Below are 14,996 nucleotides of genomic sequence, written 5' to 3' on the forward strand. Positions count from 1 at the left end.
AATATTATAGATAGTTAAGTTCAATTTGGTATATTTAAATTTATAGATATTTTAATGTGCTTTGTGAAATATGAAATTAGTATATAATTGGTTTTATGATATCAATATGGCTTACTAGGCTATATGTGCACACTGTTTTCTTTTGAGTGCCTAGCAACTTCATTGCATGGAACTCTTAATGGGTGAATTAGTTAGCATGTTACTAAATGTTTCTCAACAAATTTTTTGGCTAAATCCAGGATCATGGGAACAAGTTATGGTCAATCTATCTCTCTATGAGATCCCACAATTTATTTTGGGACACAAACGATATCAATGTAAAAGAGTTTTTGTTTTTGTTTTTATTTTGCTTTGTTTTATTTTTTGTTTTCTTTTTGTTTGTTTGTTTGTTTGTTTTTGTTTTTGTTTGTTTTTTTTGTTTTTGTTTTGTTTGTTTGTTTGTTTGTTTGTTTTTTTCCCGAACGACGAAAACAATGCTGATTTATATTATGTACAAGTGAATAAGTTCAAACTGTGTCTTTTGTACAAAAAACTTGCATAGGTCTTCCAATAGGTAAAGAAGTAAGAAAAATAGACATCTCTGCTATCGTTTTTAGAATGATATACCAATGCTAATAGTATAAAACAAGGGAAGAAAAGAAGGCCAAACATAGAAAGGGGCATAACCGTTGATCAAATCCAAAATCAAAATATGTGAAGAAGAAAGTTTTGCTATGGGAGGGGAATATTGCCCTCGAAACTTATACAATCAACCTCCAGAAGTGTGTAATGCTTATATCCAAAAATATCAGAGATCCCCTTTTTTGACAACGAGTCTGCAACCTCATTTTTCTCATGGAATATGTGTTGGAGAAAGATTGAAGAGAAATTCCCTTTGAGGATGTTCATCTGGGAGATCCAAGCAATAAGATGGTGGGGGGGGGAGAACTAAAAATTTGATGACAAACCTTCAATAAGTACCTGCGAGTGCCCATATACAAATAGGGTGTCAATGTATAGTTGTCTAGAAAACCACAGAAGTCCCCAAAGAGTCAAGATTTCAACCCTCATGTTTGTTCGTGGTCTTCCATTCTAGTGAATCCTGTAATGACAATCTGGGTTCACTCGAAACCATACACCACAACCACGTAGAGATCATTTCGCAACACCATAAAAGAACCCCGTCACGAAGTGCAAGGGATGAGAAATATTTTTGTGAGACTGATCCCGAATTTCTTGGATGGGAATTCTTACATTTTCCAACTAAAGTAAAATATTCTAGATGATGTGGTGAAATATGACCGGATGTCCCTCAAATATGTGACTATTTTTGGCACACCATAATTCCCAAATAGTGAGAAATGGAGTCGCCTTAACCATACCTCCCCGCATCAACCACCATTTAATACAATCTTCTATGTTTCCAATTTTTTTGTAAGGAAGATTTAAAGAAGAGAAAATGTCGTTCCAGACAATGATAGCGGTCGAGCATTTGAAGAATAAGTATTTTTTTTGGAAGATTTACTACACAAAGGGCATCTCCCTGGCCCATAGAATCCCCTCTTACATAGATTCTCCCTGGCAAGGTTCTTGTTTCTCCAAACCATCTAGTTAAATAGAATGATCTTGATAGGAATGTCAAGTTTCTAGACCATATAGAACCAACTAGTGTGATGTAGGGCACGGGTGGTAAGAATGAGATGCCTGTAATTTTCTGCCACTTCCACCAGATTAGATCACAACTTCTAGGCCTAGGTGACGATGTCCCCCTCCTCGGTTCTTCATAGTCCTGTAAGTTGAAGAGATAGAATATAAGCTTCCCATTTCGCCACATATGTGCCTGTTAGGACGAACTCCCTTGCCTGTTACCAAATAGGAAAACTCTCATTCCAGCTAGCGATTGGTTGTTCCAACAGGAATATACCTTGTGTGTGTAGACATACTATCATATCCCTAGTCAAATCCTCTGCAGCAACCATCTCCTTGATCCTATCGATCCCAATAATTATTTGATCCCCCTTGCTGAATGTCCAACATACTCTCTGCAAAAACAAATCCCTCACTTTTTGGAAACTTCTCTAGATATGAGATCCATAGTTGCTCCCAAGTAGACCTGATCTGATCCAGTCTGCTGCCCTTTTCCTTTGCAAGTATTTTGTGGAGATGATGTCCCTCCAAATTCCTTCCTTGAATAGTCCTCACCACATGGATTTCATAATAAGATCCCTTCCAAATATTTTTATATTTAAAATTCCCCAACCACCATGTTCCTTTGGAATAGTAATACTTTCCCATTTTGTGAGATGATAATTTTGAAATTCTTCCCTTCCCACCCAGATAAAATGAGCCATGATTTGTTTGATTTTGTAATGATGTCTGTGGGGTGGATGTATAAATGCGCCTAGTAAACAGTCGACTATTGAAGAACAACTTGTACCAATATGTATCGACCCCCCAAAGACAACCACCTCTGTGCCCATTCATTTACAAACACATATAATTGTCAATTATTCAAAGCCAATTTGTGATTTTGTAGTTATTAAGCTTGAGTCTAAAACCAAGGTATGTGAGGCCATCACATAATGGCCGATATTGGAAGTTGAATAATCTAACAATCTCATCAATCTCCCCTGAATCTCTTTATGAATATAGTATAGAAGATTTACCTTCATTTGCCAACATACCAGATGCAACTCCAAATCACTGCAAAATATGATACATTACCATCCAATGTGTTCTTGACACCATTAAAAATGTTAAAATCTCATCCAAAAAGAAATTATGTGAGACCTTATTAATTGCGGACAACCTTATACCATTGAATTAGCCTCCTGAAATAGTCGATTTAATCTTGAAGCTAAGGCAATCCATTATTAAAATGAATAACAAAGCAAAAAGTGAACAAACCTATCGAAGCCCCCTGTTAGCATTGAAGAAATTTGAAGGGTATCCATTGATCACAACAACAAATTCTGCACTAGAAACACAAGCAATGATCCACTCAATGATTGGTGTAGATATGCCAATCTTTGATAGTGTGAGGTGCAAGAATTCCTAGTCAACACAATCATAAGCTTTCCAAATGTCCACTTTCATCACTAAAGCCTTGGTCTTTTGAGGATGGATGGAATGAATAATCTCCTTAGCAGTGGCCACTGCATCATGTATCAATGTGTTGTGTAGGAAACCCGATTTTTCCCTCAATATGTGAAGCTAGAGGGTTCCTTTGATGCGCTCTGCAATAATTTTTGAAATAAGTTTGTAAGTGATGTTGTAGAAATGGGCCAGTAGTCAAGAAAGGAGGATGTGACTGATTCTTTAGGAATCATGGAAATAAAATTAGAGTTGATAGATATAGAAACACGACCCAGGGATCCAGACTCTTCCACCATATTTAACAGGTTCGCCCCCATTAGATCATAGAAATGGAAAAATAATTTCACTGTCCAACCATCTGGGCCCAAACTTTTATCCTTAGTAAATGGTCTCAACACCTAAAGTATTTATTCTGATGTGACTGGCGCAATTTCCTCATTTAGATCCTCATTGAACATAAGTGGGTATTTGGATGTACCCCATAACTGATCTTCTTTGAAGTTCCCATAACTCCTATGAGAGAACAACTAAAAATAATGAACAACTTCCCTTTGAATTTCCTCAGTGGTATATACTAAATCCCCACCATGACTCCGAATTTTCCAAATAGTATTTCCATTTTCCTCTGATTTTCATATTTATGAAAATAATTTGCGTTTCTATCACCTTCCCCTAACCATAGGGCTCTACTCTTTATTCTCCAGGTCAATTCTTGGATGAATAGGATCTGCCGCTTTCTACCCTCCAATGATTTTAGCTTGTCCCAAATAATTGCAGATGGAGCATCTCGATCCACCAAATTGCAAAGGTTTTCAATTTCCAGCATGACAGACTTCGATTCAATAGACATAGCCTTTTTTTTCTCCCTTTCCCAAATCCTTATTTGACTTTTTAAAGATTGTAGTAATCTTGAATGATGTTGCATCGAGGAGTGACCCACCTCTTAGGTGTGTTCCCTCCAATAGTTGATGACCAGATTATTGAACTCTACATCCTCGAACCAAGTTCTATTGAATTTAAATGGTATGCCGAAACAAGGATGTTCTAGCTGCCATTAAAGTACAACGGGCATATGATATGAAATTATAGATTTTTCTACCCAGGATCACATACACCCAATCCACTCAAAAAGGTTTTCATGAACTAAGAATCGATCCAATCTTTTGTTGATGTGCTCATCTCCCACTCTTCCATTACGCTAGGTGGGAGTCAATGTATGAGGCCAAACATCCTGAAGATGGTTGGAGTCAAATAGTTGGAATAAGTGGTCATCTATAGTACCTGCCTGACTTCGGAGTCCCTAACATTCCTCCCTGGACAGTGTAGCATTAAAATAACCTGCCATGATTAAAGACCCAATGTTGAGTAGATCACAGTCATCCATGCACTTCCAAAATTTATATCTGTGGCTATATGGAGCATATAAGTTGAGAAAGTGAATTCTTGATGGGTGACCCCAAATATAGCCAGTCAGAAGTATACCCCCAAAAATTTTATAAGCAGCCATGGTGGCCTATCTGGGGTCCCAAAGAGCGGCCATTCCACCTGATAATCCATTTGAATCAATGACCACTATGTGTCAGTCTAGAGGAATTTTTCAAAAACATGAAAAAACTTGATCAACAACAATCATTATTTCCTGGAGTAGAATAAAAAAGGGGCGAATAGTATTGAAAATGAAATTCATCGCACAAACATGGTGTCAGACAAGTTTTATCTAGGGGCCGGAGTGAAAGCAGAAGCAATGGGAATGTCACGAAGTCCATCAGACTCCCAAAAATGAAGAGACTTTGATGATGAATTCGATTTAGGATGTCAGGAGACCCGCCTCTCCTTCTTTCAGACGGTTATATTGCAAGCGGAGTTAGGGCTGATGGAAATTGAAGTAATATGGGAGGAGCCTTTTTGGATAGTTAATGCCATTAGGTCCATAGCCGGGTTGACCATGAGGAATTATAAATCGCTACCAAAAAAATTGTGTGGGGACAGGTCAGTCGTCAGTTGTGACAGGGAAAGGGGAGACCAAGGAGGTGAAAGTATCATAGGAGGACGGGACATGCGCTTAGGATGAGGGTGATCAGAAGGAGGGGTAGAGGCCCAACAAGGGGGAATGGGAAGGGGGTTCGCCGACTGTGAATTTAGGGGAATTGGTGTAGTCGTCTTCGTCAAAGGAGGAGGATGATGGTTCGATGAATGAAGGGGTGAAGGGAGGGCGTGGTGAATAGGGGACCTCGATAGAGGTCCTCTGTGAGGTGAAAAAAGGTGAAGAGAAAGGCGAGGGGAGTTCCAAGGAGAGGAAGAAGTGATTTCAAAATAGACAGGAGATTTTTCAGAGGAAATTTCAGTACCCATGTGCTTCCAGGGGTCTTGTACACTAGTCATCCTGTGCTTTCGTCGTCCTCATCCGCGTCACTGCCGGAAGCCAATATGTGATAATCTTCTTGGGCAATTTTCCAGCAAGTGTCCTGTATGGTGGAAAAGTAAGTATCAAAATGGAATGCACCAATAGTCTAGATGATGTCGATGAATAATGCAATCCCAAGCAAAATCAATCTGCCCCGGAAGGCCCTTGAAGAACCCCAGTTCCACAAGGATCCAGCCCACTCGTTTGTCGCTAGCCACCATACATTTTGGGTCAACATAAATGAAACGACCAATGGAGTTGCTGATATCAACAAATATCCTATGGTTCCATAATTTCAGAGGAAGACTTGGGAGTTTCACCCAGACGAAGTTATTCTTTGGAATGTCCCGTAAGTTATTAAACCCCACATACCAGTTATGGAGAAGTAAGAAGTTGCACCCCTGAACCCAAGGAATTTGTCTGATATGCTCCAAGTCATCCTAATGCAGAAAGTGAAAATTAAACTAGTCGTTCATGAGTCTACTCACCTTCGGCGGATAGTCGAGAATAAGAATCCATTTAGTATTCACCCACTTTTGCATATCTTGTTCCTTCAAATCAACGAAGTACCACTTGCTCATCAGAGCTCGTTTTTGCAAGAGTACCACACGATCACACATTACATTGTAGCCAAAACTGAGGATTTTATTCTTAGTAGAAGGGTTAATGGGTTTTTCATGAGCCTATTGCCCAGCCAGATGACCTCCCCAAAGAGATGAATGAACAGATTTCCTAGTAGCCACATGTGTTCCATCTTTATGGCTTGCACCAAAAGTTGAGAGGTTTGGATGGATAACCCGTGAGTGGTGGGACCCCGAGGTATAATGTGGAGGGCATGTATTTGGATGGACCATGAGGGATGATGTCAGTGGCGAGACCCCAAGCGTGTATATGGCAGAACTTTCCAAAAAGACATGCTTGTTCTAATGATGATGATGATGATGGTGGTGGTGGTTAAAGTCCATTGAGACCAAATTGGTCTATCGGACCTATAATTTTCTTAGTTTTTAATTATCTGGCTCCTCGTCTTTCTTGGCGAGATTGGTGTTGTAGCTTTCTTTCTTTTCTCTACGGTCTTCCAATCTCCTTTATCCTACATCTCCTTCATCTCTTCTAGTTATTGGGACATTGGTGTCTTAGCTTCACGATCTATTTTGTTCGTCCTTTTGAAGATAGTCAGAGAAGAAGTTTGGTCTAGGAGATTTGATTTGCTGTTAAATGAAGATTTATTTTGTGCGGTATTCGAATCCTCATAACTGTTGATGCTTGAGGGGTCGTCAAGTTCACTTTTTTGTTGTTGGGCGAGGCTTTCTCCCTGCTTGTCTTGAGAGTTGTTTCTTTCTTGCTCACTTTCTTATGATTTAGAGTTTTCTCTAGAGTTTTCTTCTTTGATGACAGTGTAGTGTTCTTTTTGTGCTCTTTCCCACCATGTAGATCTATGGTGGTTTTTTCTAGTAGAATTTTTCTGGGAGGCTTTTGGGCAATTTTTGGTTAGATGGCCTGTCTCAAAGCAGGATCAACATTTGAAGAGGACACTTTCATAATCGAGTTTCTAGTTCCACACATAGTCTTTACTTGTTAGGTTTATTTCAGCTAGGAATCCGGCGCTGAAGTCCATTTCCACACAAATGTGTGCATAGGTGGTTCTGGCATATTCCTTTATTTCTGGGCACCTGTAGTAAAATTTCCCAATTGCATTTCCAATGGCTTTTAGCGAGGGAAGATTCCAGAGATGCAAGGGTAGGCTTGGAAATCTCACCCAAACTGGTGCTGAGGTTATGACTGCTGTTGAGGGATCAAATGATGGGTTCCATGGCTTCATGAATAGGCACTAAGAAAGATGAAAAAAGACCACTGGTAGAAAGAAATACATTGCCAAAAATGTGTGGCATGATTAGGGCTAAGCTCCATACATGCCTTGGTATGCACAATATTACCAAATTCAAGGGGGTCCACAAATGGAGTAGGTGCCAACCAATTCGAATAAATCTGATAATGACAACATACCACTGAACTTGAGGGGAGAAGCCCCCATGATTACCATTTCCTATGAGGAGTGAGTGATAATGCCCAAGAAACCTACATGTTGATCATAACATGAGGATAATGGACAATTTCAATCCTCACTGATAAAAATTATGTGTGTAGAATAGTACGATTCAACTCCATCTACTGACATTTAACCTTGCGCAAGGATCCAACTTGAACTTGTGATATTACGCATTAGCATGTAGTGCATCAAGTAGCCTTTGTGCCATGGTGCATAAGCATGTGAACATTCATTATATTAGGGGCAAGGGGGAGTGCCTCCTCCAGGACACCCTCCACAGGGAATACTATGTTATATTATAAAGGAGAAGGATGCTAAAATTAATATCAAAAGGACATTGAAAATGTCATCATCCTATCACCTTGTCATTGCTTGTTTTTCCACTACTCCACATTGATCCATATAATGCTCAATTCATTTCTAATCATAGATCCTTTCTTAAGACCTTTATCTATGCTTTAATAGGTGCTCAATTGATACTTTTACTCCTCTTGATTGACGATGTTACAAATATCATACACATTTATATGCTTTCAAAATGTGGCTATCACCACGTGATGACCAACATAGAATACGTGTGCTCCGATTGTGAGTATGTTTGCAACAAGACTTTTCTCCTACCCACTTGCACCTTTAGGCTTCCATCATTTCAATGCCTTGTTTCGCTAAACCTCCAAATTCAAACCTTTGACAATGTACTACACACTTATCATCTCATTACCAAGTATCATTCCCATTCTTCTGGATAGTTTGACCACAATACTAATCCATAAAGAAAATACATGATAAGAATCAAATGCATTGCTTCTTAATGATTTGGTTAACTGGAGTTTCATGTGAAGCACACACCTAACCTTGGCACTGGTATGTTCCCATTATTATTGCTCATGCCCCATATATAATCAGCTCATATGCACTTCTTTCCACTTCCTCTATTTCTTATATCTAAGGTAGAAAATGAATACTGTGAAGGCCCCCAATTACTCAATACCCATATATGCATTGTTTTTGTCCTCTAATCCGAGAAAAAAATGGCCTATAAACCATAAGAACGTTTAAAATGAGCTCTAAAACACCTAAAAACACGATACCTAAAAAAAGGATTCCAACAACAAATTCAGAGTGCCCACCAACATTTGTATTCTCTACCCAGAACTCAAACCCTAAATTTTTTCCTGAAACAAGGCATAGTGATCATGGTCAGGGATAAATAGCTCCCCTGAGTCAAACTTCAAGAATTGATCTATGTGCTCGTAGCCACACCTTCAACTCCAACATAGGGCATAACGTACACATAGATAGCTCAAAATTCCCAAAAGAAATTTCTTCAATCTTTCTCCTCTCACAACTTCTATAGGATGCAGACCCAGACATTCATCTATGCTCCACCACTTAAAAATAATTTAATATGATGTTGTTAGCCCTTTATTGTTTCCATAAAGGGAAAAAGACTTAACTCTTTCATCAAAGCAAGTTTACCCATCATGCTTCACATTATGAGGGAAAGCCCTTGGGGGGGCAATATTAGGAAAAGCATAAGGACGAGGGTGAGGAGAAATATTAAAAAAACATAATATTATTATAAGGGCAAGAGTGGGGATGGGGAAGATATTGGGAAAAAAATGACTAAGGTGGGGCGAAATATTGGGAAAAACATAATATTATTATTATAAGGGGTGACGTACGTGAAGTAGGAAAACATGTTATTATTATAATATCTTTCCCAATATTTCCCTCCACCCCGCATTTTTTCCTCCTCCCTAACTGTATTGTAACCATTTTTGTTTTTTTCTCCTTTCCCATTAAATATCACTGCCATCTTGCTACAGAGAAGTTTCCAAAATTAATTTGAGATTTTAGGAATGTCATTATTGATTTCATCAATCCCGAATTTGACCACAAAGGAAATAATAGTATTCTACCATTAGGATCTCATAAGCGACTTAGCGGGCAAGGAAGGTGCTTGGATTGTTAGGTTTGACTTAAGGAGTGAAAATCATAACTATATAATCAGAGGTTAGCTACTTGCAATTTACAGTGCTATCAAAATATCATTAACAATGGTCAAATGTCAAAGAAAAAGGGAGTGATGGCGGATCCAACGGTTTGAAGTTGACCTAAGAAAAATTAGTGGCTGGTAGGGTTTGATCAGTGCATCGAGGATCTATCTTTCATTATCATGAATGCAATATTTGAGTATGTTAATCAATGGATCTTTTCTCCTCATGGGTGGATTTACTTTTTATTTTTATGAAGATTTAAGATGGATCCATGCTCTCTCTCTCTCTCTCTCTCTCTATCTATCTATATATATATATATATATATATATATATAATCACAACAAATACCACTATTCACCTTAAGACCTCAAGATGCATGCCCTTTTGGGATTATAAGCATTTTTCTCAACATGAATGTTCAACTTGTATAAATTTTTGCCACACTAGTTAACATGTCTCTAGAGAATAGAAACTCGGTGGAGGGGAAATTAAACCTGCTAGCTTCAACTTGAACTATTTTCCTTTGACACATATTTGCTTCATTTTGAGCAATATACCGATAAAACATTTTAACCATAATATTTTTTATTTTTGTTTTAAAATGTATTATATAATATATACATAGTTGACAATGAAATATCTCATTCAACATGGGAATTGAAATATTTTATTTATGGTTGATATGTTTATATTTTTTCTTGCTCTCTTTTGTTATAAAAATATATGAAGTTTATATTGAAATATACTTTTTTTTTGTTGGAAAATTGATCACATTATATTAACAGAGAAAAATACATAGAGTACATATAGATAGGCTTGGAGGGTCATTGCCCATGGGGTGCATTAGCTAGAAATCAAAAAGAGGTTTTCTTCCCCTGGTGGGGGAAACTAGAAAGACCCTTCAAAAGTTTATATTTCAGGGCCATTATAGTGCATGAGAAAATAAAACAAAAACCTTCCTTCTGTGGTGAAACAAGGCCACTGTTCGACATACATTTAGAGAGTAGACAATTTGAAAACTGATTGTGCAGCAGGGAGCCAATTTGAACTTAGATGGTTCCATGGAGAGCAGGAAAAACATGAACTTGATGTTGTTAAGCCCATCCTTCGCTGCAAGGACTGTATTGAATAGTTTCTGCCTTTGGTTCTTCTATGATGTAGCATCCATGTAGACTGGGATGAAGAGGTGATAGCTTCGAAGTCGTCAAAAGGGAATTCTCTAGAGGAGCTGGAGCATCCTGTTGTCTCCAAGATGGGGAGAGACAACCTTCATTTGTAAAGATGGTGGAGGGCGATGTGAAGCAGAGAAGAACAAAGACAGAGGTTGAAGGGTCAGGGGAGGAGGAGGATGGAATGTTAGTACATAAGTCAATGTCCAGGTAGTGGGAGAGGTTACAAAGGGATGAGGTAAAGTGGTTGTTTATGGTAGAGAGCTTAGAAATCCAGTAAGTTGTTTTGTATTTTTTGTGTTCTTAAATGAGGAAACAATGTGCAAGAAGGTTGTGGAGCACCAGAGAATATTCCACCCACAACGAACCTCCTCAACCTCTAATTCAAGGACCTGACATCACATGTGAGCAAGAATAACATTATCAAATAGAGCCTAGTCTTCGTCAGCAACAAGAGCAGTGGGTGACCCGCCTCTTCCCCTCCCATTTCTAGCATGATAGACTCTTCGTTGTTCTCATCTCATGATGGTGCAATTGAGATTTGTAGGAGATGTAGGGGGCTCAGGGGTGTAAATTGTTGGAAGGGAAAAGAAAATAGGTGAGGAAAGCTAGGTGTTAGGCAAGGAAGTTGGGAGACAATCGAGCAGATTTCATTATGGAGAGAGTCCATTCAGATGTGTGTGGACCATTCTCAATAGTATCCAACGCCTAACACATGTATTACTTTATATTTGTAGATGACTATTCTCGTAAATGTTGGACATTTTTCATGCAGAGAAAGGACCAGACATTCACAAAGTTTTGTGAATTCAAAACATTGGCCGAGAAAGAGCTAGGCAAGAAGGTTAAAGCTATACATAGTGATAATGGTGGAGAATATGTCTCCAATGAGTTTAAGAACTTCTTTACAGTGGAAGGGATTAAACAAGAGTTGACGACACCTCATAACCCTCAACATAATGGGGTTTCTGAGGGGAAGAACATGAGCATAATAGGGGCAGCAAGGGCGATGTTGCATGATTAGGGCCTACCACTACACTTGTGGGCTGAGGCATGCAACACAACAGTTTATGTTCAGAACTGTAGCCCACATCGGATACTTGAGAGTAAAACACTAGAGGAAGCTTATTCTGGTAAGAGGCCAGATGTTGGTCACTTCAGGGCTTTTAGGTCATCGGTTTATTGCCATGTGACCAAATATGCACGGAATAAGCTTGAGCCAACAACAGAGTTTGAGATATTTGTGGGGTACACTAATACTCCCCACCACTATCGGGTTTACATGCAAACCAGTCAAATGATAATGGTTCACAGGGATGTCAAATTTTATGAGGAGAAGGCCATGCGAGTATCCCTTGAGAGGGAGCTTGAGCTACATGTAGAGGAGGAAATTTTAGTTGCTAAGGTTGAGGAGCCTCAGATTGATGTGGAGAAGCCACATGTAGAGGTTCCCAGAGTGGAGACATCCACACAGACAGAGTCTTCTGGATAGGGAAGAAAGCTTACTAGAGAGGTTGACAGATTGTTGGATGATGCATGGGAGAATCTGGGAGCACCCTGTTCTTAGCATAGGCAGAGGAGGTCACTTGAGAGGTACATTGGATACATGGCACTTATGGGTGCATGTGTTGAGATAGAGCTATCTTCTTTTCAGGAAGCAGTGCAACATCCAGTTTGGGTTGATGCGATGGTGGAGGAGTGATCGAAATGGATCCTAGAAAACCCTCTGAGTCTTCAAGCTCTTCTAAACATTCAAAACTATCGTAGAAGAAGAGAATTTTAAAACGTCAGATTACACTATCGGGAAGCAGAAACAGTGAAAAATAGTTGAAAAACAAGTTATCAGTGGCGATGCATAGGAGCCATCGTATCTGGCCAATCAACGGTCCAGATCCGGTCGACACGTCGCAATCAGTGGTGACAGGCGTAAGCTATCAGGGGGCAACCATATAACAGTTGTGATCGCGATCAGCGGGGTCAACAAGGACCATCAATCAAGCGCGCAGATCGACGGCCCAAGTTGAACCCCGATATTGCAATCGGCAAACACAGAGGAACGCTTAACCCAATAGTCAGGGCCCATGTGACATTTGATTGCGACAAGTCGCATAGCAAAGTCGCATTGAAGCTACACAGAGGAGCAGACAAAATATATATATATATATATATACATACATACATATACGTGACGCGATAGCGAGAACTGATAACATTTTAAACGATGTTTGATATCTTTTGAAATCCATCAAACGACAATTTTGTGTGTATTGTCGCGTGTTTCATTTGATAAATGAAATATGAAGGGAGGCGCTGATGCGATGAAACCCAGATCTGAAAGGGTTTACGAATGAAAATGCATATTGTTTCAAATCTGAGATGAGTGGGATTTTCATATTTTAATATAAAAAGGAAATCCACGAAACAAGTGGGATTTCGGGAGGACCAAAGGCTGTAAGTGGTTTGGGCCGGGGTTTGCCCGAGCCCATACAATGGCTTCCATGTGTCCAGGCTAAGGAGAGAGAAAACCACCCCCATCGGGCGGTTAACCCTCGTATGAAAGTGCTGCCCGAAATGAACCATGACCGTTGGATCTAGACCTCCCAGATCAACGGTGGAGATGTGATGTCGATATACAGGCAGACCCAATAGGAGTATAAGGCGGATTTATGGATATTTGAAGTCCAATAAATAGTGTTTGGCAGACTTTTCCTGTGTTTGAACATATTTATCTGTGTAAACATAGAACGACCATTTTTTGGATTTCAAAGGCCTAATGACCCATTCCGTTACAGTACAGGTGGCCACCATCCCTGAAAGCGTTTAGCAATGATTTTTAATGCTCATAGGGGGAATCTGAGAAAACAGAGGTTAGGGAGGTAGAGAGCCCGAGAAGATGAAACGAGTAGACAACACCGATTGGCTTTAAAGACACATATTTGTAGAAAACAGAGTAGGCAGTGCAGAGACAGAGCAGAGACAAAGACAGAGGGTGATAGAGAGAGTCTCTGTACTCAGAGAGGCTTGAGGGGTTCAACCAAAACTCTTGTTGTTGTATCTGTTGTGTGTTGAGACTCAAATTGAGCTCATAATTTTGTAAAACTCTGTTTTTTTAAAGACATCATAGAGAGGTCACCACTGAAGGCTAGACTAGGAGATGTATCCTAGGAGTGTTGGGTGAACTCCATATTAAACTTGTTGTGTTTATGCGTGTTATCTATTATGTTTCTCTAACTACTTCATTGTCTATGTATTTCACAATCTTATCAATCCATTGCACAAAGTAGTATAGGCAAGTCCATGCACATCAGTCTGTAATACCTTAATAATTGTCTAAGATCTCATTTTCAGATCAAGTGGTATCAGAGCTTTAGGTTGCTAAGGTTAGACAAGCTTATGCTAGATTGTTGAATGCTAACTAGGTCAAAGCTCAAATTAGGAGAAGGAAAACTGGTTGAGGCTAACCCAGAAATTGGAAGAGTCTATCCTAGGTGTTATAGACATTTTTGGGCACTACAACACCAAGCATGAAATGTCCATAAACCAAGGGCTCCTAAGTCCCTAAAAGTGTTGTTCTAACCCCTAAAGGAACAAGGTCAACTGATTACAGCTTCTCCCAAAAGTTCTCCATGAAAAACTACTCAGAACTGGTCAAAACTGGATCATTTCACTTGCTCCATGGCCAGGGTGCGATGCATCGCACCTTGTACACACGGGAAGTGCGTTGCATTTCAAAAAGCCCTTCTATGGGGTGTGATGGACGGGAAAAGACAAATGGCGGAGATAGTTTGCGAGGTGGATGATCATGGAATCTTCCAAAAACTTCTCCTGGGACACTTGCCTCTCAGAATCGCCCAAGGATGAGTAAGAGATCAATGAGATCTCCAAGTGGCATCAAGAACTATCAGAGAGAAGACACTAATAAAAAACCCAGAGCTGATTCACACCTCTGCAAATATCTATATATAGATCTCTCATCCCAGAGATCTAGAGGTAGGGGGCTAGAATTTTGCATATTGTAAGGAATTGTTGTTGGTTTCTTGAGAAAAACATCAGATTGTTGGGTGATCTAAGCTTTGTTTGAGGTGAAGAGGGTCTTCTTTGCTGGGAGGTTGATGCTGGGTCAGAACAACTGGTTGTAACTCCTCTAGGCTCTTTTCTTGTTTATCAATAAAAGCTATTCGAGTTTTCCTCCATGCTTTTGTGTCATTGATGCTTGCTACATTTGTATGGTCAATTTACATCTGATCCTAGATTGTTTATGATTATAGATCCATGTCTTTGTATAGTGCTATGCTTC

This window comes from Pinus tabuliformis, chromosome 4_1 (assembly GCF_031772625.1).
Source record: "Pinus tabuliformis cultivar Carrire ecotype Pingquan chromosome 4_1, CPIR1, whole genome shotgun sequence".
Taxonomy (NCBI): domain Eukaryota; kingdom Viridiplantae; phylum Streptophyta; class Pinopsida; order Pinales; family Pinaceae; genus Pinus; species Pinus tabuliformis.